The following is a 26356-nucleotide window of genomic DNA, read 5'->3' as shown; positions in this document are numbered from 1 at the left end:
TAAACTTTGTAATATGTTATAAGTTAGTAGGTGCTATGGAGAAAAAGAAAAAGCTAAGCAGATGGGAGGTATAGGGTCGGGAGGGAGGGAAGGTTATAATTTCCAAACAGGATAAGTTGTGAGAAATTGTGTGAGAGGTAAAGGATTTAGCCGTAAATTGAACTGAGGGAAGAGTTTTCTGGGAAGTAGGATGGGAGGTGTCTGGAATGTTTAAGGAACAGCAGGGAAGCTGTTGTGGCTGGAGCAGAGTCAGGGAGATGAGATAAATTGGAGGCGGAGTCAGAGAGGAAAAGTAAGATCTGATCACACAGGGCTTGTGCGGGTCATGGCTTTTACTCTGAACAAAATGGCCAGCCAGTGTAGGGTTTTCAGCAGAGGATCACGTGCTCTGAATAGTTTAGGACCATGGTAATCTCACTGAGAAAGACACTGGCTTACACCCTACTGTTAGCAGTGGAGTTAGAAAGTGGTCATATTGTTGACACCCACCGCCTCACAAAAAATAAGGATATTTTGAAGATAGAGCCAATTGAATTTCCTGATTAATGTGATATAGAGAGCATGAGAGAATGGAAAGAAGGAACTCTATCCTTCTTTCACCTGGAAGGATAGAGTTGTCAACAGATGAGGAGAACAATAGAAATGGGGTGGTCTGAGGGGAATATCAGGAGTTCACTTTTAAATATGGTAACTCTGAGGTATATTTTAAACATATTGATACAAGAAGACATTGCTTGTCAGCAGGTGGGTATATGAGCCTAGAGTTCAGGAGTGAGGTCCAGACGGAAATATGTAATTTAGTGTTGCCAACACAAAGTGATATTTATGATGAGATTAGATGAGTTTACCAAGGGGTTGCCATAGATTGAGAAAAGAACCAAGGACTAAACCCTGGGAAACTCCAGAATTAAGAGGTCGGGGGGGAGAAAAGGAACCAGTAAATGGGACCAAGAAGAAGCAGCCAGTCCAATAGGAGGAAACCTGAGGGTACAGTGTCCTCTAGGCCAATTGAAGTATGTGTATCAAAAGGCTTCCAAATACTAACGTGTATCTGTTACCATCAGTGTAAACGGGCATGATGTGATTCAGTCTTGCTGTACCCCTACTTTTTCTTTTTTTTTTAAATTAATTAATTTATTTATTTATTTATTTTGGGCTCTGTTGGGTCTTCGTTTCTGCGCGAGGGCTTTCTCTGGTTGCGGCAAGTGGGGGCCACTCTTCATCGCGGTGCGCGGGCCTCTCACCATCGCGGCCTCTCCCGTCGCGGAGCACAGGCTCCAGATGCGCAGGCTCAGCAATTGTGGCTCACGGGCCCAGTTGCTCCGCGGCATGTGGGATCCTCCCAGACCAGGGCTCGAACCCGTGTTCCCTGCATTGGCAGGCAGATTCCCAACCACTGCGCCACCGGGGAAGGCCCCCCCCCCCCCTACTTTTTAAAAATTCTATTTTTATCCTGGGAAACAAGATCGTTGTTGTGAAAATTTATCATGCTAAATTCTTATTCTTTTATTGCTCAAGTTTCAAACACAGAATCAACATTAATTTAAATTGCTTTAAGAACTGGGTTTGGTGTTAGTAGTTTCTCTATAGTGATTCTGTGTTTATTTGACCCGATATTTACAGTAAATGATGGTGTGATGTCTTGATAAGAAGCCCATTACCCTTATTTTAGGAGGCTAAATTGGAATGTACTCTTTGTGTAATTATTTGAGGAAAAAGAAATTAAGCTCCTTATCTTTATTATGGTCATGTTTGTTATTGTTAGCATCTTTTATAAATAACACTGTTTTTTTGTGTTTCATTTTCTCTTGTGCCTGTACATGTTAAAAGATTAAGCATTTGACTTGGAATTATCAAATAATCCTTTGTAATAACGGTGATTTAAAATTATACGGGAATTTATCTCAAGCAGTGACTAATATATGGAAGTTTACATTCTTCTTATTGAATTTCCCATATATTTTATTCAAGGATATCAAGTATTTATATACCAAGTACATGAAGGATGATAGGTGAAAATAGAAATTATTAGTAACGCAATTTTGCTATCTAGGAAAACAGCTAGATTCTCAGGCTTAAAAAAAAATTTTTTTGAGCCTGCAGAATATTTTACAATTAATTTGCATGCATTTTGTGTATACTTACGTTGCCTTTGGCTTGTATTCTGCAGTGCAGGCTTCTGAGTTGCCACCTCATGAGTAGGCTTTACACTCCCCACAAATTACTGTAACAAAGTTAAAATTTTTTAAAACCTACAAACCTAATGAACTGGACTGCTGAGAAGAACAGAGCTGAATAAACACAAGCTTCCCTTTTTGCAGTGACTGTTCCAAACTAAGCAGAAGCTGCTTCTTTTTTTCAGGGAAGGGAAAATAATGACCCGGTTTTCTTTATTTTTCTGGTGAGCAGTTTAACTGCTACCTCCGTTTGGTGTATTCTCCCACTCCTTTTATTGGAATGTGGCGTAACTGTAGGTATGGCACTCTTTACCACAATGTATATTTTCTTTACCACAATGTATATTTTGAACCATATTTACCGACACAAGCTATTTAATTTTTGTCTGAGGTGTAGTCTTGAAGCAGTTGTTCAGAGAGAAATTCGACACTAAAGCTGGAGGTACAACCATTTCCAGGCATTTAAGTGTGTGTATGTGTGCTTGTAGAATTATCATCAAGGAGAAAAGATTATTCTCCCAGATGGCATTACCTTAATAGAAACTGCTAATATGCACATGCTTGAAAACCATTTCTAATCCAAGTGTACTGGCAGCATATTATTTTCAGACGTGGTTGAATTAACTGTTTGAACCTTTTATTTTATTATTTTCTACTTTTGAACTGGACTTTTGGAAAGATAATAGCTCTCCCAAATAAGTTATTTTTTGAGTATTGTATGTGTGTGTGTCCCTTTGTGTGTATTTGTGTTGTGTATAAACCCTTGTATATTTTGGCATGGCAGAAGTCAGCAGGAAGGCTCCAGGGTTGAGTCTGCTTTCATCCTATGTTATACCCTCACAACCTTCCTGTTTTACGATAATTCTGAAACCTAATGCTCCTGCCACTTTTAACTCAGAACTGTGTTTATTTGCCTGTGGCCTGTTTTATTGTGAAATAAAAATCTTAAGAACCCTATGTTTTAGGGTGTTTTTTTCCCAAGAACAGTACGGTTGTCTTAAAGGCTAAATGATTGTGTTTTAACGGTGTGTAAAGATTCAGTAAAAAATAAATCAAGGCCATTTTGTTTTAAGAAGAAATTTTTAAAGGTCATACATGCTGCAGACTTCAAAAAGTCCAATGAAACAATTAAGAACAAACTGTACTTGTGTGAACGAATCGTTTTATTCTGCAGTTTCCATAATGTGTTAAGTCTCAAGCTTCAGAAGATTATGCTTCAATTCCAGGTGACCATTGGTAGAGGATTAGAGCCACAATTAGTTAAAAATAAGTTTTCACAGATCTTGAATGTCTCTAGGAATTTTCCCCCTGTGGCACGTGATAGAGGGAATTATACTGATTTGCTTTCTGTGCCGATGTAAACAGTTAGGTGGCTGTCATTGATTTTACTGCACAGGCTGGCAGCTTACAGCCTCATCATTTTCTGGTAGTGCCCCTCATGGTGATGCAGGATAAGTAGTAAATAATGAGACAGTGAAGTGCTTTGAACATTTTAATTGTTTTTGAAATCTTACTACTTTTCATGTTAATCTGTCAAAAGGTATTTACGTTTATTACCTATCTAGCATCCATGTGTTCTAGGTGTGATGAAGGTAACATGTAAAATACCATTTTTGTCTTCAAGGAACTTCCGGTCTGGCTCAGCATGTCTTAAGAAGGGAGGGTGGTGCACCAGTGGCATTTTAGGTGGAACAATTCTTTCTTTTGTGGGAGTGTTCCTCACAAGTTAAGCCTCCCTGGACCCTGACAAGTGAATGTCAGTGGTACCATTGTTCATGGCGACGGTGAAAAATATATTCGTATATTTATGAGATGCCCCCTAAAGAGGCTGTTAACTACACCTCTTCCTCCTGAGAACAGTTGGAGGCGCTGAAGTATACCCTGTATGGATAGAACGTGATTATAGAACTCTGTTGTTGAAACTATGTTAAAGGAATGATACATACCATAAAAGTTTAGAAAAAACAGGGAAAAAGGCTGCACCTATTTATACCAAGTTATATTACAGATTATTCTCGAAGCCCATGATGATCCTTCTGCTATGACTATCCTCTTTTTTTGGTCCTTATTTTTTATTTTCCTGGCAAATTCCTACTCATTCATCAAGATAAACTGCATTGTTATAGCTTCCTAGAAGCCTTTGGTAACTTTCTCTTTTCTCAGATATGAGGTTGGGTGATTCCTGCCTTTATTCTTACAAATCCTTAAGCATATCTCTACCATTGTCTTTGTCATCATTTTGACATCATCTGTTATGGGTCAGTCAGCTCTGGTGGCTCAATAGCTTGTATGCTTATTGTGGGCAGGAACTATGCTATACATCCTTCCTACCGATTTAAATTCTGTGGTGAGTACATGTTTAATGAGCTGACTTGATACTTGACAGGTAAATGATGGAAGCACATAAAGTTGGGTAGTTTCATTGTTTCTTGACATCAAATTTAAATTGTGTTTCAAAGTCTCCTTAATGTTTAACTATGCTCATTTTAAGAAAATTTTCATGCCTTGCTGTTGGAAATGTAATTTGGTACAATGCTTTTGGAAAGTCATTTGGCAGTAGGTATCAAGAGATTTACAAGTTCATGGCATTTGATTTATTAATTCCATTTCTGGGAACCTCTCCTAAGGAAACAATTCTAATTATAGAAAAAGCCTTTTGCACAAAAGTCTCCATTTCAGCACTGTTACTAATAGCAAAAAATCGGGAAGTCTTTAAGAAGTCTGGATAATAAAAATGGGACTTTGCTAATTTTCAAAAAAACAATTCTAGTGGACAATTTGGGAGAATTATGTGTGAATATGATCTGGCTTTTAGATGAGATGAAATTATTCTGAAAAAGTAAGATGGAGATTGTTAACCCATAAAAATAAAATAGCTATAAAATAATATGCATACATTATCTCATTATAATATACATATACATACACAAATGCATACACACAGATACGTATATACATAAAAGATTCAATAGGATATATTAAGATCTTAACCACAGTAACCTCTGGGTGTTAGAAATTGACGTTTATGTTTTCTGATTTTTCTGTGTTTCCTAATTTTCTACAATACCCATTACACAGGTATAATAATAAAAGGATATTTTTTAAAAACAAGGAACTGAAAACAAATAATAGTGCAATAGCTTCACAATGGTTAAATTAATTATTATAGCTCTACGTTCTCGATTATTTCATTATATTTAAAGACAGCATTTATGAGAAGCTTTAGCAGCACGATAAAAATCTTTCTATCATAATATACAGTGAAAAGAGCAAGGTGAAAAAGTTTTTATGCGGTTTGGTCTCATTATGTACATACTACAAAAGTAGATCTCACAGTTATTGTTTCTAGATGGTAAAATGGAGTTTTCTTTTCTTGCATTTTAAATTTTTTATAATATATAATATTTTTATTTGGAGAAAATATATATATATCATCAAAAATTCTATTAGAAGAGCTCTAGTATGTGTTTCAAAAGTTTTAGGACATTGTCTTAAGTTCAAAAAAGTTGTAGTTGCAAATCATGACTGTATTTAAGTAAAAATAACATTTCATACTAAAACTATATATAGGAGAGAATTATATTATGTCTTTTGTAAGGATAGGGTAAGAATCTACGAACTTTTTATAGGCAAAAATGGTTACAAAGATTTGTATAAATTCAGCATAAAGACAGGTTCCTTAATACTACTTTTCATTAAATCATTCATTCACTCATTCATTCAGCAATTGCTCATAGAACATGGATTTTAGTGCTGGGGATTCAGAAATAAGAAATGTTAAGAGGAGACATAAAATTGAATTGTCTTACCTTTTGCCCCAGAATTGAAAGGTTAAATTTTCTTAGGACAGCAATACTGTATGTGATCAAAAGTCCAAAACACCTTTACTATATCTGAGTAATATTTACTGAATTTCCAGATGTTCTTCTAGCTCTTTAATTAGGTTCCCTGGTTTCTGTCTCATTCCAGTGTTGAAGTCAGCAGCCAAATGCCACATGTGGAAAAACGTTCCTCTGGAAGTAAATGGAATATTTTTAAACTTACTGTCACTTACCCTAATATTTAACTCAAGGAAACTTCTGTTTCTCAGTGTTGCTCTACAGATCTTCATGTGTCTGTTAAATTGTTGGTGATGCTGCATAATTCAGCAGAAAACTAAGTGGATTCTACCTCATTTAGAATGGTTTTAAGGGTAAAGTGATAGATCATTCTTTGGAGTAATTAAATACATCTAATAAGTACCATTTGATTTCTTGTTGGTTTAACCACCTTTATTTACTTCCCGTATGGTAAATTCAGAAACCTATTAATATTACTATTTATTCAGAGGGCTTCTGAATATCTTTTAATGAGAAAAATCTATCTAGGAATAGTAGAAAATTATGGAATCCAGTAGATTCAGGAGGAATTTTTAATGGATCTCATTAACATTTGAGTTTTAAGTTGAGAGAATATTCTGTGCTCATTTCCCATCTACTTTAGGAATAGTATGATTATGGTTATTTTTAAACCTAGAAGAAGCTATTTTGGAGTCCTTGTTAGTTCAACATTCTAGATCTCTTCTCCATGTGATGTTGACTTAAAATTTAAAAAGCAGATGTAGGTCAAAGGAGATTCTGCAAACACTTTCAGTGTTTTATCCTGGGGCTTTGACAACTTTAAAGCGATGGCAAGATGATGAGTCTTTTTAATATCGAACCTGGTAAATTTTAAAGTCATCTCTTTTCTAAATTTTCTCTATTACAAGTGAAAATAAAAATCTAATTATTATGCTTGTTCTTTATTTCAGCAATGGTTATCTATTTTGTCCATAATACATAGAGACAGAAACTTAACATTTCATGAAAGATAGACCTCATGAAGCATAGACAATAAAATGTTAATAGGGATTTCTTCTAGGAGTGGTAGTGGGAGGTAAGGAGTGAGAAAGAGGGATTTGGACCTTCTACTTTATCTCTTGTGCTGTTGATGTATTTTGCCATGAATATACTATTAATTTTATAATTTAAAACAAGAAGACAAAAATTTATTTATTTATATACAAATTGTAAGTTTATATTTGGCTTTTGGCATGTTATGAGCTTAATAAATATTTAATTAAATTTCGGCATTTATTTGCATTTATTTTTATTTTTACAAGTGTGCCTACCATCTGCTGAACTTGAAAGGATCTAGCATGAAAAAGTTTTTAACAATATATGAGACCTGGAATAAACAAGCACAAATACTTTAGACATTTAAAAAAGCTGTTTAAAGAACATTCTCATGTTTGTTCAACTTTGGCCTCCAGATGCTGAAAGCATTTCTTTTCATAATAAACCAAAATTACTGGATATAATCTTTGCCATGTAGAATTTCATGTAATCAGTCATCTTTTCTGACCCAGTCATTAATGGTTATTCTTCTCATGTTTTACGTATTTCATTTTCAGAATCCTCAGAAAACAGACTCATTTTCCTACTACTAAAAATAAACAAACATAACAATTTATTCCTAAGTATGGTGTATTTCCAGTTATTGGTGTTTCTTTCACAGGCTATGGTAAGTAAAGGAACTGGAGAGATAGAGGGGTAAAAGGTGACAAGAATGATGTCCTGAAACTTTGTTTTGCCAAGGTCACCTAACAGCTATACATCAGGGCTCATTTCAAGACTATTTCAGGACTAATCCCCTGAATTTATACACCATACTCTACAGATATGGAAACTGAGGTTTGTGCCTTACCTAACACACTAATACTTGGTTCTAATAATGCCAAGATCATGTGGGCTAATTTTTTTCCCTCACAACTATTGTAACTTTTACATTAAACACTTGGGATTTGTAGGGTACCAACAGAAAACCAACTTAAATGTCTTTCCCCTCTGCCCATTCAAACTAGAACTGGAGGAGATGTCTGACCCAACACTGGGAATGAACTGTAGGCCCCATGACTTTTCTGTTCATTATCAGATAATTAAAGGTACTCAACACACTTTAGCCTTAGATTGTTTCAGTTCAGTAATTATCAGTGTATGGTAACAGTCAAACTTTATTCAAAGTAAAAGTTTCTCAACTCAGCTTAGATTAGCTGCATCGATAAGCCTGAAATAGAAACGAAAGGCATGGTCACCTTCCCTGTTTTCTTCAGCTTTTTGCTTTTATCCCTCTTCTGTCAGCTTGATATGGGGAGCAGGGAGGAGAGGTAAGGACGCAGGAACGGTCTTCTGTGTTGGAGTCTCCTGTGAACTGGCATCCCTGCTTAGGACAGATGATTAAAGTTGCCTGTTTCCCTTACAGGTGCTTATTAGGGTTCACTCACCCAGTTTCCTGAACTAAGTGAAACACCCCACAGTTGGCCAATTAGATGCTCCCTCATTCTTTGGGTACCAGCCTGTACGCCTCTGAAGTATTCTTGCTGAAGTGTCCTCGACCAGTTAGGTGTCCCTCATAGGCAGATTGTAAGACAATCCCGGGCCAGTCTTGTCATCCTCTTTCTCTCCTGGCCTAAATCTGCTCTACACAATATACACCTTAGACCTGCTCATCAGGTGTGCCTTCTTTCTCCAGGTGGACTCAATTACCTTCTTATTCTTTAGATTTCTCAGACTTGAGTCACAAACCAGTCCACTCTGTCTCCAAAACTTCAGGAAACATACCAAGTTCTCCAAGTGTGTTCTTTCAAGCCCTTCTCATTAATCTTAAGGTGAGGGACAGGCAAGCCCTACATCACTAAGGAGGAGGGGGTGGGATGGGGAATACATACATCGACACTCTTCCTCCAGAAACTCTCCATCTCTTTTCTCCAACGTCTTGGCCAGTTTTACTGCAGCTCTTTTATACCTTTGAGTGTTGAGGAGCCAAGGGTTCCCACACTGGTTTTGTTTATACTTTTGCCTTCCTGCATGGGTGATCTAGAATGTGGGAGTAGTTGATACTCATTTTCCTGGGGTCTCAGCCAAAGTAGAGACAACTATTTAGTAACAGCTTTGGGAATATAACTTTTGAAAAACTTTAATGTAGTCTGTGAGATACATTTGCAATCAAATATCTCAGTCTGAAGTCTGTTTGTTTCGTACGTGCTTGTCAGAACCAGTCATGATAGCTGCCCTACTTAAATATAAGCTTAGACACCAGAGATTAGCAGAGGTGATCCAAATTGCGTTGTCCTGTATTTATTTCGATGGATTATTCATTCACTTGAAAAGATAATACATAACATGATATGACATCTAAAATACGTAGAAGAATATATAATGACAAGTGCATTTTCCTTGTGCTTGAATATCCCAATCACTCTGCCTTACCAAGAGGCAAATATTTTATTTATTAGTTACTTAAAAATGAATTTGCCTAACATTTGCAGAAATCTTAAAGGTCATGTGGATAATTTATAGAAAATAATGTCCTAATTGTGCTCAGACTGATTTGACTTAGCTTTCCATGTATGTTACCTCTCAGCTGAGAAATGTTGAGTATGGAACGTAACTGTGCTAAATCTTGGTATTCCGTCTGTAAAATGGAAATCGTAATACTAAAGACCTTAACGAGTTGTAGAGAATTAACTGAGCAAAATAGATTTAAAGGCAGTAGTACAGTTTCTGTAACAGAGTATTCACTCAATAAATATTAATTTTTTGAGTCTCAAACTCTTTGTCATGTAATATTAGCTTCCACTTCCTCCTCTCAACACTCAACACTCTGCCATCCACATCCTTTGTGTGCCTCTGTGACAATAATTACTTGAAGTTTCCTGCACATACCCAGCTCCAGAACTTTGTTGTGTAAAAGCATGCCCACGGTGCCCTGTGCGTTATCTCTGATATCCCGCTTCCTCACTGTAGTGTAATTGAATACTGTTTATTTTTCTCCCCACCTTAGTGCTTTGTTCAACGTTTTGTCACTCGGTGCAGTGATTGGCACTTAATAAACGGAATGTATTTGTGGAATGAGTGCATGCACAAATAAAGCAACCTCGCTGAGGGCCTGTTCTGTTTTGCTAGTGGGGAAATGGACAAAGGTGAAATATTTACATTGATGACAGGAGTATTGTGGGGACCATGGGACTTAGCTCACCTAGTGTCACAGAGGAAACATCATGGTCTGATTATACATTTAGGAGTTTTGCTTGGACCTTAACCTTGATTTATCCTCTCGTTCAGGCATTAGAAAGAAAGTGGCTTTTCAGTTAAGAAATTGGAGGCTTGAAGCAGACCACATATGTTCCTTCATACTGTATCAGTTAGCCCCAGAGAACCTAAAGTGTCAGGGGGGAAAAGGAACAAGAAAATGAATCATTTTTCTCGATCACGTGAAAGGTCTGATGCCTTGATTAGAAGGATGGAGTCAATACTGTGGTGGCATTTTAAGTCCCTGTTTTCACACATTCTGCTCCAAAGAAGCTGGCGATAGTATGTATTGAATTAAAAATATAATCTTAATAGCTTAAGGGAAAATATTAATAAGGCATTGGCAACTTTCACTTTGCATACTTTAAAACTTCTGTATGTTATATTTCTGGAAATATAACAGCTCCCAAGTGATTGTCTTTTATATTTCCGAAATGAAGAAATATTTTGTTCTATATATTAACTTTTTGTTATTTCTAGATCTCAGTATATTTAAAATTTTTTATTCAGTTATTTTAACAGCATAATTGAGATATATCATAAAAATTCACTCATTTAACATGTATAATTCAGTGTTTTTAAGTATATTCACAGGGTTATGTAACCCTCACCACAATCTAATTTTGAATACTTTTGTCTACCCTAAAAAAACTCATACCCACTAGCAATCATTTCTCATTCCCACTTTCCCTCTCCCAGCCATAAACAATCATTAATCTATTTTTTGTCTCTGTAAATTTGCCTATTTTGGATATGTGGTATAAATGGAATCACACAATATCTAGTCTTATGTGGCTAGCTTACTTTGTTCAACATAGTGTTGTTAAGGTTCATCCATGTTGGCATGTATCAGTACTTCACTTATTTTTACTATTTAGTATTACTGAATAATACTCCCTTGTATGTATATGCCACATTTTATTTATCAGTTCATCCACTGATCGACATTTGGGTTGTTCTGTCTTTTGGTTATTATGAATAATATTGCTGTGAACATTTCTGTACAAGTTTTTCTGTTGGATGTGTTTTTCATTTCTCTTGTTGTATATACCTGGGACTGGAATAGCTGGGTCATGAGTGCTTGTCAATACTTGGTATAATCTGTCTTTTTTTTTTTTTTTTTTTTAATTATTTATTTATTTACTTATTTATTTTTGGCTGTGTTGGGTCTTCGTTTCTGTGCATGGGCTTTCTCAGGTTGTGGCAAGTGGGGGCCACTCTTCATCGCGGTGCGCGGGCCTCTCACTGTTGCGGCCTCTCTTGTTGCGGAGCACAAGCTCCAGACGCGCAGGCTCAGTAGTTGTGTCTCACGGGCCTAGTTGCTCCGCGGCATGTGGGATCTTCCCAGACCAGGGCTCGAACCCGTGTCTCCTGCATTGGCAGGCAGATTCTCAACCACTGCGCCACCAGGGAAGCCCCTAATCTGTCTTTTTTATTACAGCCATTCTAGTGGGTGTGAAGTGGTGTCTCATTGTGGGTTTGATTTGCATTGCCCTGAAGACTAATGCTGCTGAGAATCTTTTCAAGTGCTTATTGGTCATTTGTATATCTTCTTTTAAGAAATGTCTTTTCAAGTCCTTTGCCCATTTTTTTAATTGGGTTGTTTGTGTTTTTGTTGTTCAGTTTAACTCTTACAAATTTATTTATTCTGGATACTAGATCCTTATCCGATTTATAATTTGTGAATATTTTCCCCCATTCTTTGTATAGATGTTATCATTTTCAGCACAAACCTTTTAATTTTAATGTAAATCTATCTTTTCTCTTTTTTCCTTTGCTTGTGCTTTTGATTTTGTTATTTAAGAAACCATTGCCAGGATCCAAGGCCACAAAGATTTACTCCTGTGTTGTCTCCTAAGAGTTTTATAGTTTTAGCTGTACACTTACGTCTGTGATCAATTTTGAGTTAATTTTTTGTGTGTGGTGGAAGGTAGGGTTCCAACTTCCTTTTTTTTAAATTTTATTGGAATATAATTGCTTTATAACGTTGTGTTAGTTGCTGCTGTATAACAAAGTGCATCAGCTGTACGTATACCTATATCCCCATATCTCTTTCCTCTTGCGTCTCCCTCCCTCCCACCCTCCCTACCCCACCCCTCTAGGTGGTCACAAAGCACCGAGCTGATCTCCCTGTGCTATGCGGCTGCTTCCCACTAGCTATCTGTTTTACATTTAGTAGTGTATATATGTCAATACCACTCTCTCACTTTGTCCCAGCTTCCCCTTACCCTGCTGTGTCCTCAGGTCCTTTCTCTATGTCTGTGTCCCAACTTCATTTTTTTTGCATCTCGATATCTAGTTGTCCTAGCATAATTTGTTGAAAATACTGTTCTTTCTCCTTGAGCTGTCTTAACACTCTTGTCAAAGAACAGTTGACCATAAATGTAAAGCTTCGTTTTTAGACACTTAGTTCTATTTCATTGATATATACACATGTTCTATGCCAGTGTCTTGATTATTATGGTTCTGTAGTAAGTTCTAAAACCAGGAAGTGTGTCCTCCATATTGTTTTTTCTTTTCAAGAATATTTTGGCTATTGTGAGTCCCTTCCATTTTCATATGAATTTTAAGATCAGCTTGTCAATTTCTGCAAATAAACAAAGCAAAAGTAGGAATTTGACAGGGATTGCATTGAATCTGAGGATAAATTTGGGGGGTATTGCTGTCTTAGTAATATTAAGTCATCTGATCTATGAACATGGGATGTATTTCCATTTATTTAGATCTCATTTAATTTCTTTCCAAAATGATTTATAATTTCAGTGTACAAGTGTTGCAGTTATTTTGTTTAATTTCTGCCTAAGAATTTTATTCTTTCTTGATGTGTAGGTCATTTTTATTGACCTTTTACTTAGTTTGATTGTATTTACTGATCAAAAGTTTCCCAGAATTTCTAAATATATTATAATATGGTTTTGTACAGTTAGAAAACATATTGATGACTACAAAATAGTTTATTGCCATTTATGTGCTCCCCACTTTTGCCACCGAAAGATTTTGCCTCTTTAAAGAAAATAAAATTATATGTTCTTTTGACCTATAATTTTAAAATTAACAAAAAAGTTCAGTGTTGCTGTAACAATGCTACCATAATCTAAATATATCAGTGATTTTTTTTTTTTTTTAAAGAATTCCTAGTTGTTTCATTCAGTTGGTCTTCCAGTCTTGCTGACCGTACCTTGAAGACATCTCTTAAATTCATCCCTTTCTATTCTGTGTTCGGTACCTTAGTTATTCAGTGGTTATCTTCTTGTCTGCTTTTGTTGTTGCTGTTAGCTTTTTAGTTATTTCTCCATCCACCATCCTCTTAATATCTTGTACTCAAGAGCATTTCTTATGACCCCTATAGAAAGAATTGTTACTATTTCTGTGATTTCATAATGTATTTAAGGTGCTTATTAGCACAATACATTTCATAGAGAAAACTCTCAAAAATTTGCACCCATCAACATCCCTAATTATCTATTCAGATCGTTAAGTGTAGAATTTATCATATTCTATACCTTTTGTATGTTTTCTCACCATTTCTTCCCTCAGATACCCACCCTGCTTAGATTGTAAATCTTTTGATAACAACAACTAGTTATTACTCCTCACCTTTCTATTTTGGGGGCCTGCATTGTTTAGAGGTAAGAAGACTGAGTTAAGTTTTAACAGTAAAACTGAAAAAAAAATTGTCCATGATTATAAATTAATTAATCTGTCTTGCTTTCACATCTGTCAAATAATGGATAGTATTAACCTTGTGAGAGCTTTGGTGATAAATAAAATATTACAGTTTTCTTAAGTTTGAGGTGGTCCCGTTTTTGAGTTGCTTATTCCTCTTAGGGTTCCAAATATATATGTATTTTAAGAGAAGAATTGTATTTCTGGCTTTATTTAACAATTTGGTTTTATCTGTTTGCATAATGAGGGGAAGCTGGCACTTAGCTATCCAAGCTAAGTAAAAAATAAGTGCTCGATTCTCATGTACAAAAACAGAATCTGAGATGCCAATATTTAAAAATAATTTTTCATTCTGAATAACAATTATGTGCTCTACAATATTTGTATTCCTTCCAATTATTTTGTACCACATGCTTATGGTATTCATTGGATCTCTATTCCTAAATCTTTTGGTTTAAGGTACTAGTTTTATACTAATATTTTACTAATAGAATATAAAAATGCAGTTCAAAGTATCCATGATTTCAATTTTATACCTTTTTTCTTGCAAGACATGCAAGTGCCATTCTTTAGAAAGTTATTTTTAAGCCCATGTTTGGGCTCCACTCTTCCCTGTGCTTTTCCTTATCCTTTTAAACTGTAAAATCCATGAATGTAAGAACCATGTTTTCGTTTTCTATTTTTCTCAAATGCCTAGGCCAGCATTGAGTGAATGTATTTTCATAGTATCCCATGGTTTGTTTATCATATAATTTAAAATTGAAAATCCAAATATTTTTCAAAGGGAGGAGAATTTCTGAAAGTAGTTTTTTTCTTAGCATCTTAACATCCAAACTCTGCTTGCTCACAAGATGACTTAATCAGCACCATATCAGAGACAGCTTGCTGTGTTTACCATTGTTAGTTGGGCCAGCATATGTCCAAAACAGTTGGAATGAGAAAAACAGCATTGACTTGAAGCCAAATTAGAGAGAGGAGAAAAAAAAGAGTTCTTTAGCTATTGAACAGGACCAAATGCTTTGGACAGTTAGGGTACTTCTGTAGAGAAAAAAAAAAGAACGATTCTTTTAGGAAAAAAAAAAAAAAAGAAAGAAACCCAAAGCTTAGTTCATATCTAAATGCACTGAAATAATTAAAATAAGTAAATTGATGTGTGATGGTAATTTTACTTGTATAAACCTTTGCAGGTTAACCAAAAAAAAGAATTCTAAGATATTTAAATTGTGGGTAATTTTTTTTTTTTCAGTTTTACTTTTCAACTTTAGCTGGTTTTCTTCTTCCTAATTACTGGCGATTTTCTGTTACCTTATTAAGCAATGTGGGTGCCTTTGACTATCCATTACATTTCATGGGATCAGAATAATATTTCTGATTTTTGTCAAATTGAGTACTGTATTGCTCTGTAGTAGCACTTTTGAGGAAGATGTTTATTCTTATTTTCATAAGTAATTAATAAAACAAAATGTAAATACTGTGTTCACTATACCTCACTGAGAAACAACTCTTGTAGAAAAATAAATATGTTCTTTGAAATAGAAAATGGAAAGTGTGTTTTGCTGTTTATAATGGAAGGTTTGAAAAGTTTCCGTACACCACAATCAGGGAATAGAATAATTTTGACCAAAATTGAGTCTCAGGCAAAGCATGCCCTAGGATAATTTTTAATTAGATAAAGCTTTTCTAAAGGAGTTCCTGCTTTCCATTCTCTGTCATTTTCTTCTATTTGGTAGGCATCTCTCTCTTTCCTCCTAGGACCCCTTGCTTTCTCTATGGTCAGACCCTGCCCTGCTGGTTATTGATTTACCCAAAGAAGTCAATGAAGGCAACAGGAATTGCCTATCTCATGAGACAGACTTTCTAATAGAGACTAATATATATTCTATATATTTGAAGGTTGGGAAAGAATAGCCTTGGCCCTAAAACAAGCCTTGAGATCATTACTTCAGCCTCTTAGTTTTTATTTGTCTTATACATGAAGAACCCAAGGCCCATGGAAGTGGAGTGATGAAGATTAGAACCAAGGGCTCAGTCTTCTTTCTGCCATGTTCTGCTTCTCTCCTTTGGCAAGATCTTGGGTATTAGCCAGTGATTGAAAGAAGATGGACTGATAGATTGATTCATTTATCTATTCTCTAAAACAACTGTGTCCCATGATTGTGAGAATCAAGTAACACCAAGGCTTGGTTTTAACAATTTGATGTCACTGATGAGTTTGGTGAAAGCGTTTTCAGAGCAGCATAGAAGGTGGGATCTAGGTTTGCACCCTGGGACCTGGAGGTGAGAGTAGACAGAGGAGGGTGCACCTTGTGTTGAGAATCAGAATCACTCAGGCCCTGAGGCTTCGTTATCAGGTCAAGTGTGTCAGGCCTGGTTTCCTCTTTGCTGAAGATGAGTTTTTCTTAGGAGGTGCCTTAGTCATTTATGCAAATGGACATCTGTTGTGCCAGCCCCACCTGCTCTCCAGACATGCCCAGAAATTTCTGAACCTTGACTTTGACTAAATCCTGCATCCTGCCAAATTTACCTTGAGAGGAATAAACCCAACTGAATGGCCTACATAAATCTTAGAGAAGCATGCCTAACGTGGCAGGTTGAATTTCCTCACTGACCTAAGGAATCACATGGGATTCTGTCTCCTTATCTCTCCTTCTACCCCAGCAGGGAGAGGAAACCTGAATAACCACTATAAAAGTGGCTTTCCTCTTAGGATAAAGAACATTTTCATGTGTTTTTGTTCTCTTTTGTTTCTTTTTGTTTAACCAAGGTAATATTTACTTTTTTTTTTTTTATTTTGAAGGATTATAGATACCAAACTGCTGAGTTAAAGCATTTAAAAAAAAACTAGAACTTAAAATTTTGTGTAATAAATGAGTTCTCAAGTTGCTGAATCTCAACTCATCTGATCTAAGTTATATTACGAATTTTGTGGAAAATAAAATGGAACCATTGGATTCAGAATGGCTTTGGTAAACTCTATGATTAGCAATATATTGCCTATAATCTTGGGTTACATTAATTTAAAATTACATTAATATCTGGAAGGACATTTGGGTAACTATTTTTTTCCATAAGTTTTTTTTTTTCTTACAATGCCTAACTAGTAGGTCTATTTTGTTTGAGGCACCACGTTTCTTTAGTGGTTTGGCTGCAGATCTATCACTAGGATATAATAGCCAACCTTGTAGTAGGTATTATTGTAGCTTTGAGGTACATGTGCTGTTTCTTTAAAACCTCAAGGTTTTAAAATATTCAGTACAAACTAAATCAACCCACACATTACTGACAACAATTTTAACGTCAAATAAACACAATATCCTGTAATTTCTAAACATTCCTTTCCTAAACTCATTCAAATGTTCACATGTTGATTTCTGTAAGATGTACTGGCCTTGTGTGTGTGTGTGTGTGTGTGTGTGTGTGTGTAGTATGCGGAATCATATATCAACTGCTACACAGATGGGAGCAGTCTGTGTCCTTTTCTTTTTAGTAAAAGAAATTTCAATTGAACAAATATTTGTTCTAGGTCTAGCTTCTAACATGCAGAGTCTGTTACCTTTGCCTCATAGAAAAGAGATAAGTTAGAAGGAGAAGCCACCTGAATCTTTAATATGGAGTATGATACAGTGACTTTCATTTAGCGTTATTCGAAGTTAATATTTACCATGATTTTAAGTAAGCAAGATAAAAAAGTAGCACTTAAAAAAATGTTGTGTATATGACCTTGGAAGTTTTCACTCTAGCCTGTCTATTGCTCATTATCATCACCTGTAAAATGGGAATAATGATTGCTATATTAAATGAAAAAACTCCATGCAAAAATTGTAGCTAGTGCTCAGCATACGTTCCTCACTTTAAAATGTCATCGTTCTTACTTATATTTTTGTTTTCTAGTTAACTGCTTAATGTGAAGAGCAAGCAACAAAGCCTAAAACTAATATATTAGTCCAATAAAAATACTTAGAGCTACTTTTACATGGAATTTTCCTTGTTAGCATAATCTGCTTCCTAATTATGTTTTATTTTAGATGAAATAAGCTATGGTAATTTTTAACCTTCTACATTATACCAGTAGGGTAGAGAGTAGAGAGGTAGCTTAGGCATTGGATTGTCAATGGGAGGTATCACTGTATGAGAATAAAAAGTAGATGTAGATTCTCTGCCACGAGGTTTGGCAGACTTTTTCAGTCAGGGAAGATAGTAACTATTTTAGGCTTCGCAGCTTGTACTGCCTCTGTCACACTCAACTCTGCTTTTGTGGTGTGAAAGCAGCCATAGACAATATATAAGTGAATGGGTGTGACTGTGTTCCAATAAAACTTTATTTGTGAGCACTGAAATTTGAATTTCACGTAATTTTCACATCACGAAAGGTTTTTCTCTAAATTTACTTTTTCACCATTTAAGAATGTGAAAATCATTCATATGTAGCAGGCAGTGAAAAAACAGGAGGCAGGCTGGAATTGGCCTGTGAGCCATAGTTTGCTTACCCCAGCTCTACACAGTTACGTTCATTTTTAATGCTTTAAATTATTTCTTATACTTTTGTTTGTACAAATTGTATATACCACTTCAAATTGTAGACTGATTATCTCAAAGCTGTGCTTAAAATATTGAGAAGCATTCTGTAATGCTGACAGTTCTCTGAATACAGCCTATTTCTATAAGCAGATACTATGAGTTCTACCAGAAATAGAAATTTTAATGACAGTCTAATTAAGCAGAAGAGAAAAATTATTACATTTTCTTATGCCAAATTAGGAATATCTTTAAGGCACACATACTGTCACATTGATTTCTCTTTATATATTTTAAAAAATTAGATTCTTCTGAAAATTTTAGGCTCTTCTTTGAGGTAGACCCTTTCACTTACCTAACAAGTTGTGCCTTAATGGCTAGTGATCATCTTTTATAATGCACAAGGAATCATGAACCAAAAAAAACTCTGAAATAAGAAAAAGATAAACCACCACAGTCTATCCTGTCAAATCTTTCCTCATACTGTCAAAAAACAGCTGCCTCTTCCTTTTTGTTACTGCTTTCTTTCTTCAATTAAAAAAGTAATCTAAAAATTTATGAACAATGCATTCAAGTCTCATTAACAGTTTACAGTTAATATGATTCAGTATCTCTTTCTGAAACAATCCAATGTGATTTAGTTAATCAAGTACTAATAATAACTTCATTGCTAGGCAGTCTTTACCTGTGAGTTAGTGGATTTCAGATTAGAGAGTAAGATGAATTTTTAAAAATTATATAGACTCAACAGAAATTTCTGTAGCTAAAAGAAAAGGGTGAAATACTAAATTTGCAATTCCTAAATACAGAATTGTTTCTAAAGAGAGCATTGAAACACCTGAAAATTCACCAATGTGTTAAAATATGCAGAAATGTGTTCCATTACACATTTCTCTATGGTATATATTGGCTGTTACAAGCAAATGCTTTCCTTTTACCTCTAAAAAATATGTAATATTATTTTAACAAAAAACTTTTCATCCTCATTTACATCAAGGCAAACTTCAAGGTGAACTGTGTAGAAATTAAATTGGATACCTGTTTTGTAGAAGTCAAGAAGAATAATAGTGGAGTGGCCAAGACCATAGACTCTGCAGCTGGTTGGTGTATGTTCTAATTCCTGTTGCACCACTAAGTAGCCACATGACCTTGGCCAATTTCCTCTGTGGCCTACATTTTCCTCATTGGTGAAATGAGGCTCATAATTGTGTCTACCCCGCGAGTTACCAGATAGCACAACCTTACAGTGTTGTAAAGAAGGATAAATGAGTTAACATTTCTTTTAAAGCATTCAGAACGGTGTGTGGCACACAGTAAGTGCTACACTGGTGTTGGCTCCATAATTTAAATTAAAGCAAAACAACTCTCCAGACCAACCAACAATATGGTATTAGTCTTTGTTCTTACCCAAGTTTAGAAAGCTAAATTTGGAATCAGCATAGGGAAGTCACATTTCATTAAAATGCTCAAGGCCTGAAAACTTCGCATAATTCCAAGCTTGCATAATTATTTTAAAACTCATATCCGAAGCACTTCTGACAAAGGATAGTGGGTATTTCTACTTATGAACAAGAGTGGTGCCACCATGTGGCAATAACATAAACACGGGTGCCAATGCATTTATCTGGCTAGATTTGAAATTATGCAATTTTAGATGATTTTTTTCTTTTTTGGCTGCGTTGGGTCTTTGTTGCTGCGCCTGGGCTTTCTCTAGTTGCGGCGAGAGGGGGCTACTCTTTGCTGCGGTATGCGGGCTTCTCATTGCAGTGGCTTCTCTTGTTGCGGAGCACGGGCTCCAGGCGCAGGCTCAGTTGTTGTGGCTCGCGGGCTCTAGAGCACAGGCTCAGTAGTTGTGGCACACGGGCCTAGTTGCTCCGCGGCATGTGGGATCCTCCTGGACCAGGGCTCGAACCCGTGTCCCCTGCATTGGCAGGTGGATTCTTAACCACTGCGCCACCAGGGAAGTCCCAAATTTTTATTTTTTAACATTAACTTCCACCCCCAAATTGTATGTACAAAGTGAAACTTTATTATTTCCAAATCATACATTCCAAATTCTCATAATTCCATGAAACAGTAATGCATTTTTCTTTGAAAGAGAACTAATTTGCCCCTGATTTGAATTTAGCAAATAAAGAAATAATGCTGTTAGAACAGTGTTTTTCAGTTGAATTCCGTGGAGTCTGGATTCCTAAGGGAACAGGCCAGGGAGGAAGTGAGTGGGTGGGACATTGGCTCCTACTTAACAGTTGCACTCGTGCTGGTTTTATACGTTGGGACTATTCATAAGTTTTTATTTGAAGAAAGTGTCCAGCTGTTTAAAGAAATGTTTTTGCTTTTTAAAAGCGAGTGCAATCCTATATTAGAATGTTTTAGTGGGACTTTAAGACTTTTGTTTTGTAATAAAGATTTCCTCAGAACTTAGAAAACAACTGAGATCTGGAGAAGGGGGAAAAAAACCCAAAAAGGTTGAAGTCCTAGTCCCATTGTGCAAAACTGAAGATTAGAGAGTAGAAAAGGAGAAGACATGGTTTAAATCAAAGAGGAAAATGAGAGAAGCATCATGCATGGCATTTCTGCTCTTTTTCTTTCATACCTTCCAGCAACTTTTAATATATGCTCTTGTCTTAAATATACTAAGCATTGAAGCTTTCAGAAAATATTGGAATATTTTTTAGGTTAAAGGCAATTGTTTCTTGCTGGCAGTACACAAAACCAATAAAAGCTCTTTTTTTCTCTCAAAACAGAATACAGTTACATACTTCTGCACACAAGGGTTCCTGATAGAGGAGTGGGAACATATTCTTTGAAAAAAGTCTATTTGCCAAATAAACAAATGTAATTTGTTCAAAAAAAGTGTTATTAGAGTGGGGTATCTGCTGAGAGAATCATTTATTCAACCAATATTTATTAAACTTATATTACATGTCAGGTGATGAACTAAGTTCTGGAGTTAGAGGGGAATCCCCTGTCTCACATAGTAAATTTTCATAATGAGAAGGAAGTTGTGTTAGCCATTTGCAAATAGTAATAATTTAGTACTTGTCTGTAACCTAGAAAAAAATATAAGTTGTAGAGAAAAATATGGAGGAGACAGTTTGTCCCACCTTCGTCATAGTTCTTACAGAAGTCAGTTTGCTGTACATCCCAGATGATGAGTGGTATACATGGCTGAATAAGTAACACTTTTTAGATCAATACCTGTATTCCCTATTTCACAGCACTAACATTTCTCATCTACTGAATGTTTCATTTACAGGTATCATTATATCTGATTAAATTTTTGTCTCAAATTACAAAATGATATGGATTAGGTTCTTAGCTCCTATTACCTTGAAGTCACGTAAATTGGTTTGATTTTGTTCCCATACTGCAGGAAGCTCAGTGAAGCTTCTGCTTGGTTCTCAAATAGTAAAGAACTAGCAAACACTGTGATACTTTAGAACTAAGTGGGTATTACAAATGAGTTGGCAGTTCATGTTGGTGTTATGGTTTGTTATGACTGCTTAATTCAAAAGCATATTTGCAGAGAGGGAATTTGAATTAAGTAAATCAAAATAGTAAGGCTTTGATTAAAAAGTTAGCTTTCTTTAGCTTAAATGTTGATATTTCAAGGCCTACTGATATTTTAGTCATTTGTGGTTATTTTTGTTTCCTGTTCAGACCCCTGGGAAATAAGAGAATAGTAAATAAAAGCTCAGATTGCTTCTTGCATTTATTTTCTTTTCATTTATGCCGTGTATTAGTGCACCTTAAAGAAACTGTAAACATGTGTAACTTGAACAGAATCACTATCAGGGAGAATTGTATTTCTGGACTAATCAATTTAAGTAATTCTTGTTCTAGAAATTATTTTTTCAAGTTTGATTAATTTATTCTTTATTTCATTATGATATAAATATTAACAGTGGAAAATAAGCTAAGAATATTTATTTGTATTACTGAAGTGAAATTTGGGCAACATTGTCATCAAACTGAGGTTGTATTGCTTGTTTTTCCATTTCCCATTTTTGATGTTAGCCACATTCAAACTGAGTAATTTACTTTTTCAGAAAAAAATACGCCTTCCAAGTCTGCAATGATTCTACGCATTTCAATGAAGAGCCTTCAATAAAAGGCACTTCAATATTTTTTTAAAAATCAGTTATTGGATATTTTAGAGAAAATATTAAATAACCTTAAGACAATTTATTCTTTTCTATCAACATTTAGTAATTCTTCATTTTTCAAATTGGAGATTTGAAAAAAATTCTTAGCTTATAGTTTATCAGTTCTGTTCTAGTTTTCTCATAATATAACATGGGCTAATCATTCATGAATTAGGCCTTACTGTTTAGATAATTCAGGATTGTGGCTTATTCTTGGTGATCTCTACTGAGACAAACAGCATGATGGGTAAGTTTTATTTTACTCAGCGCTCCCTTACTGCACTTTGGTGGTTGTCACCTGTCAGCACACTGAGTTTTAAGAGATAACTTGGGGTCTGGGAAATGTGAAATGACATCTTAGGTGGAAAAATTTTTGAGATTGCTTTTTTCAAATACTTAATCACTTTTGCCAGAAACTCATTCACTTATCAATAAACAGTCAATGTTTACCTGGATTCAGACAGTCAAAAAGAACTAATAAGTAATTGTTTTAGGATTTTAATTGGATATGTACATATGTGTTTCTAATTTTATTACCATATGATTCGTCACTATCACTCATTCATTTCTTCCTTCATTCATTTCAGGTATGCACTGAGGCATTACTATGATTTTATGCTGTGCCAGGCACTGAAAATGTGGTCCCTCTTCTCAAGGAGCTTAGAATAATGGTGAAGGGAGTCAATTAAACAAATACTATGAAAATGAATTGAAAAATTTAATGAGAAAATACAATAAGATACAAAAAGACATCCTACATCAAATCATTTTTAGCTAAGATACGAAGGATAAGTAAGAATCAGTACAGAAAAATGGGGTGGGATTGGAATTTAGAAAGAGATAATGTATATGAGAAATCTCTGAGATTTCGGAGAGCATGGTGTGTTTACGGACTGAAAGAAGATCGGTGTGATTCAAATGAAGGGAGGAGAGTAGGGGGTGTTGAAGCTGAAAACACGGGCAGAAAGCACATCATAGAGGGATAGGCCATCATGTTAAAGATTGGGGTTCCACTGATGGGTGTTACCCAGGAAAGTGACAGAGGGCTGCTTTAGTAAAATAGGCAGTGGTAGTGGAGAGAGCTTGATGAATTCAAAAAATATTTAAGAGTAGAAAAGATTGTTTATGTTGATTGGGTATGGATAATAAAGGGAAAGAGGAGTCAAATATTACTTTCATGTTCTCCTCTGGCTGCACAAACTGAGACCAGAGGTACTGGAGAAAGAGCAGAGTAAGACAGGTAAATGAAGAGCACCAGTACTACTTATACATATCGGTGGCAAGTTTAGAATAGATGTTTAGTCTGGAGACAGAACTGTGACCATAGAGGAAGCAAATAAAGTCCTGGGAATGGAAAATATCACCATTGAGAGTCCTGGAGGGAAAATAGAAGAGGGCCCAGGTGGGATTCTAGAGCACCAACATCATTGCCCTTAATGCGTCATGTTTTCTACATTGGTTTATGGCTTGATGTGCATCAACACATGAGTTCCTTGAAGGCAGTTCCTTCTCTTGTTGACTAAAAACTGTTTTGGCAATTAATATGGCTTTACAAATACTTGCTGAATAAAGGTGTAAATGAAAAGTGATATGTCAACCTATGATACTTTAAAAACAGTGATATCAATGTTATTTTAGATACACACAGCCCTAAACAGTCTAATACTTTCTTTAGATAGTATTAATTATATTATACTTAAGAATTTATGCTGCAGTGTAGTTATTGAGGCAAAGAGCTAGAGGAACAAAATACAAACAGCCATGCTGTGATATAACAAATAAGATATAATGGGTAAAAGTGTAAATAAAATTACAAAATTGGATTTCTTTTGTTCCAAATCAGTGTTAAAAGAAAGGGAGTGAGAGGTGGTAACAGGATTTCAGAAAAGGAAATATCAAGGTGGTTTAAATGAATGTAAATCAATTCCATGGAGTTGAAGGAAGAAGAACATTTAAGTTCTGTTTCTTTCCCAAAGCCCATGGATTCTACCTGAAGAACTCTTTCTGGTGATCAACGTAACCAATGATGAGGAAGTGGCAGTGAAGCTAGAATCACAAAAGCTAGGTATCCCCCGTTGCTGTACCAGAGCAAACTTTAAGATTCTTCATGGTGGGATTGACATCCCACACATAAAGTTGTGTCAATAAGACAAAGACTCTAAGTGATACTTATGGATCTTCTTCCATCCATTCTCCAAGACCTCTCCAGTTTCTGTTCAAGAAGGCTCACAGTGAAAACTGTACTTGCGTTAGCTGACCAGATGATCAGTAGAATTGCGTATGTGCATATGAAGAGTTTAAGACACAGTAAACCAGATAACTTCCTAATTGGTAGTGGGCGTCACTGTTATTATTCCATATTGATTTTGGTTTGGCCAGAAAGTACAGAAATGACAGGACAAGGCAGTACACACTATACAGAGCGGGTAATAATCTCTCTGACACTACCTGTCAAACCAGCATAAGTGAACATCTTGGTATTGAGCAGAGTTTCATAGATGACGTGGTATCATTAGGATACATGTACACATATGTTAATAGAACCAGCCTGTCCTGGCGAAGGCTGCAAAAAAGAAACAAGTAGGAAAAGATTAGTGAAAGATGTCTATTCCTGATGAAGTTTCATATAAACTCCTGCAGAGCTTCCCATGTACTTAAACTATTATTAAAGGCTATACTTTGAAAAAGTCTGGATTACATGTATCCGAGACAGCTATTCCACATTCTTTTTTTTTTTTAATTAATTTTTATTGGAGTATAGTTGCTTTACACTTTCGTGTTAGTTTCTGTTGTACAGCAAAATGAATCAGCTATACGTATACATATAGCCCCTCTTTTGGGATTTCCTTCCCATTTAAGTCACCACAGAGCACTGAGTAGAGTTCCCTGAGCTATACAGTAGGTTCTCATTAGTTATCTATTTTATACATAGTATCAACAGTATATATATGTCAATCGCTTTCTCCCAATTCATCCCACCACCACCCCTTTCTCCCCATTGGTGTCCATGTGTTTGTTCTCTACGTGTGTGTCTCTCTTTCTGTTGTGCAGATAAGATCATCTATACCATCTTTCTAGATTCCACATACATGTGTTAATATACTATATTTTTCTCTTTTGACTTAACTTCACTCTGTATGACAGTCTCTAGGTCCATCCACGTCTCTACAAATGATCCAATTTCGTTCCTTTTTATGGCTGAGTAATATATTCCATTGTATATATGTACCACATCTTCTTTATCCATTCCTCTGTTGATGGACACTTAGGTTGCTTCCATGTCCTGGCTATTGTAAATAGTGCTGCAGTGAACATTGGGGTGCATGTATCTTTTGAATTATGGTTTTCTCTGGGTATATGCCCAGTAGTGGGATTGCTGGGTCGCATGGTAGTTCTATTTTCAGGTTTTTAAGGAAAAAAAAACTCCTCTATACTGTTCTCCATGTCCACATTCTTTTCTGAACCCTGAACTAATGACAGGCCCACATATTTGACAGGATGATGTTAAAGCACAAAACAGCACAACAGGCAGCCTTTTCCCATGGGCGGAGTCTGCAGGCCCAAAGATTTCTGTGCAGGAAAGGAGGAACAAAAGAAGCTGAGCAGATGATCAGAGCAACATTTGTTTCTCCCAGATCTGGAAATTGTTATTCATACGTCCACCTGCCAGTGGTTGTGGTCAACTGTTTCTTGGTGTAAGAACTTGTTTTCCATATAAACTGGCCCTGGGCAGCACTGGTGA

General features: G+C 35.7%; 1 protein-coding gene and 1 pseudogene across 20 annotated transcripts in view; both read left to right on the top strand.

Annotated features, from left to right (window-relative positions):
- The window catches only part of HDAC9 (histone deacetylase 9), a 1001951-nt gene that overhangs the window by 496469 nt on the left and 479126 nt on the right, over positions 1-26356 (top strand). The gene's annotated exons all lie outside the window — the stretch shown is intronic.
- LOC137768703 (casein kinase I-like) lies at positions 326-25354 on the top strand (annotated as a pseudogene).

The sequence above is a fragment of the Eschrichtius robustus genome, chromosome 8 (assembly GCF_028021215.1).
Source record: "Eschrichtius robustus isolate mEscRob2 chromosome 8, mEscRob2.pri, whole genome shotgun sequence".
NCBI classification, from domain to species: Eukaryota; Metazoa; Chordata; class Mammalia; order Artiodactyla; family Eschrichtiidae; genus Eschrichtius; species Eschrichtius robustus.
Note: the sequence above shows the minus strand (reverse complement) of the source record. Positions and strands in the feature narration are given on the sequence as shown.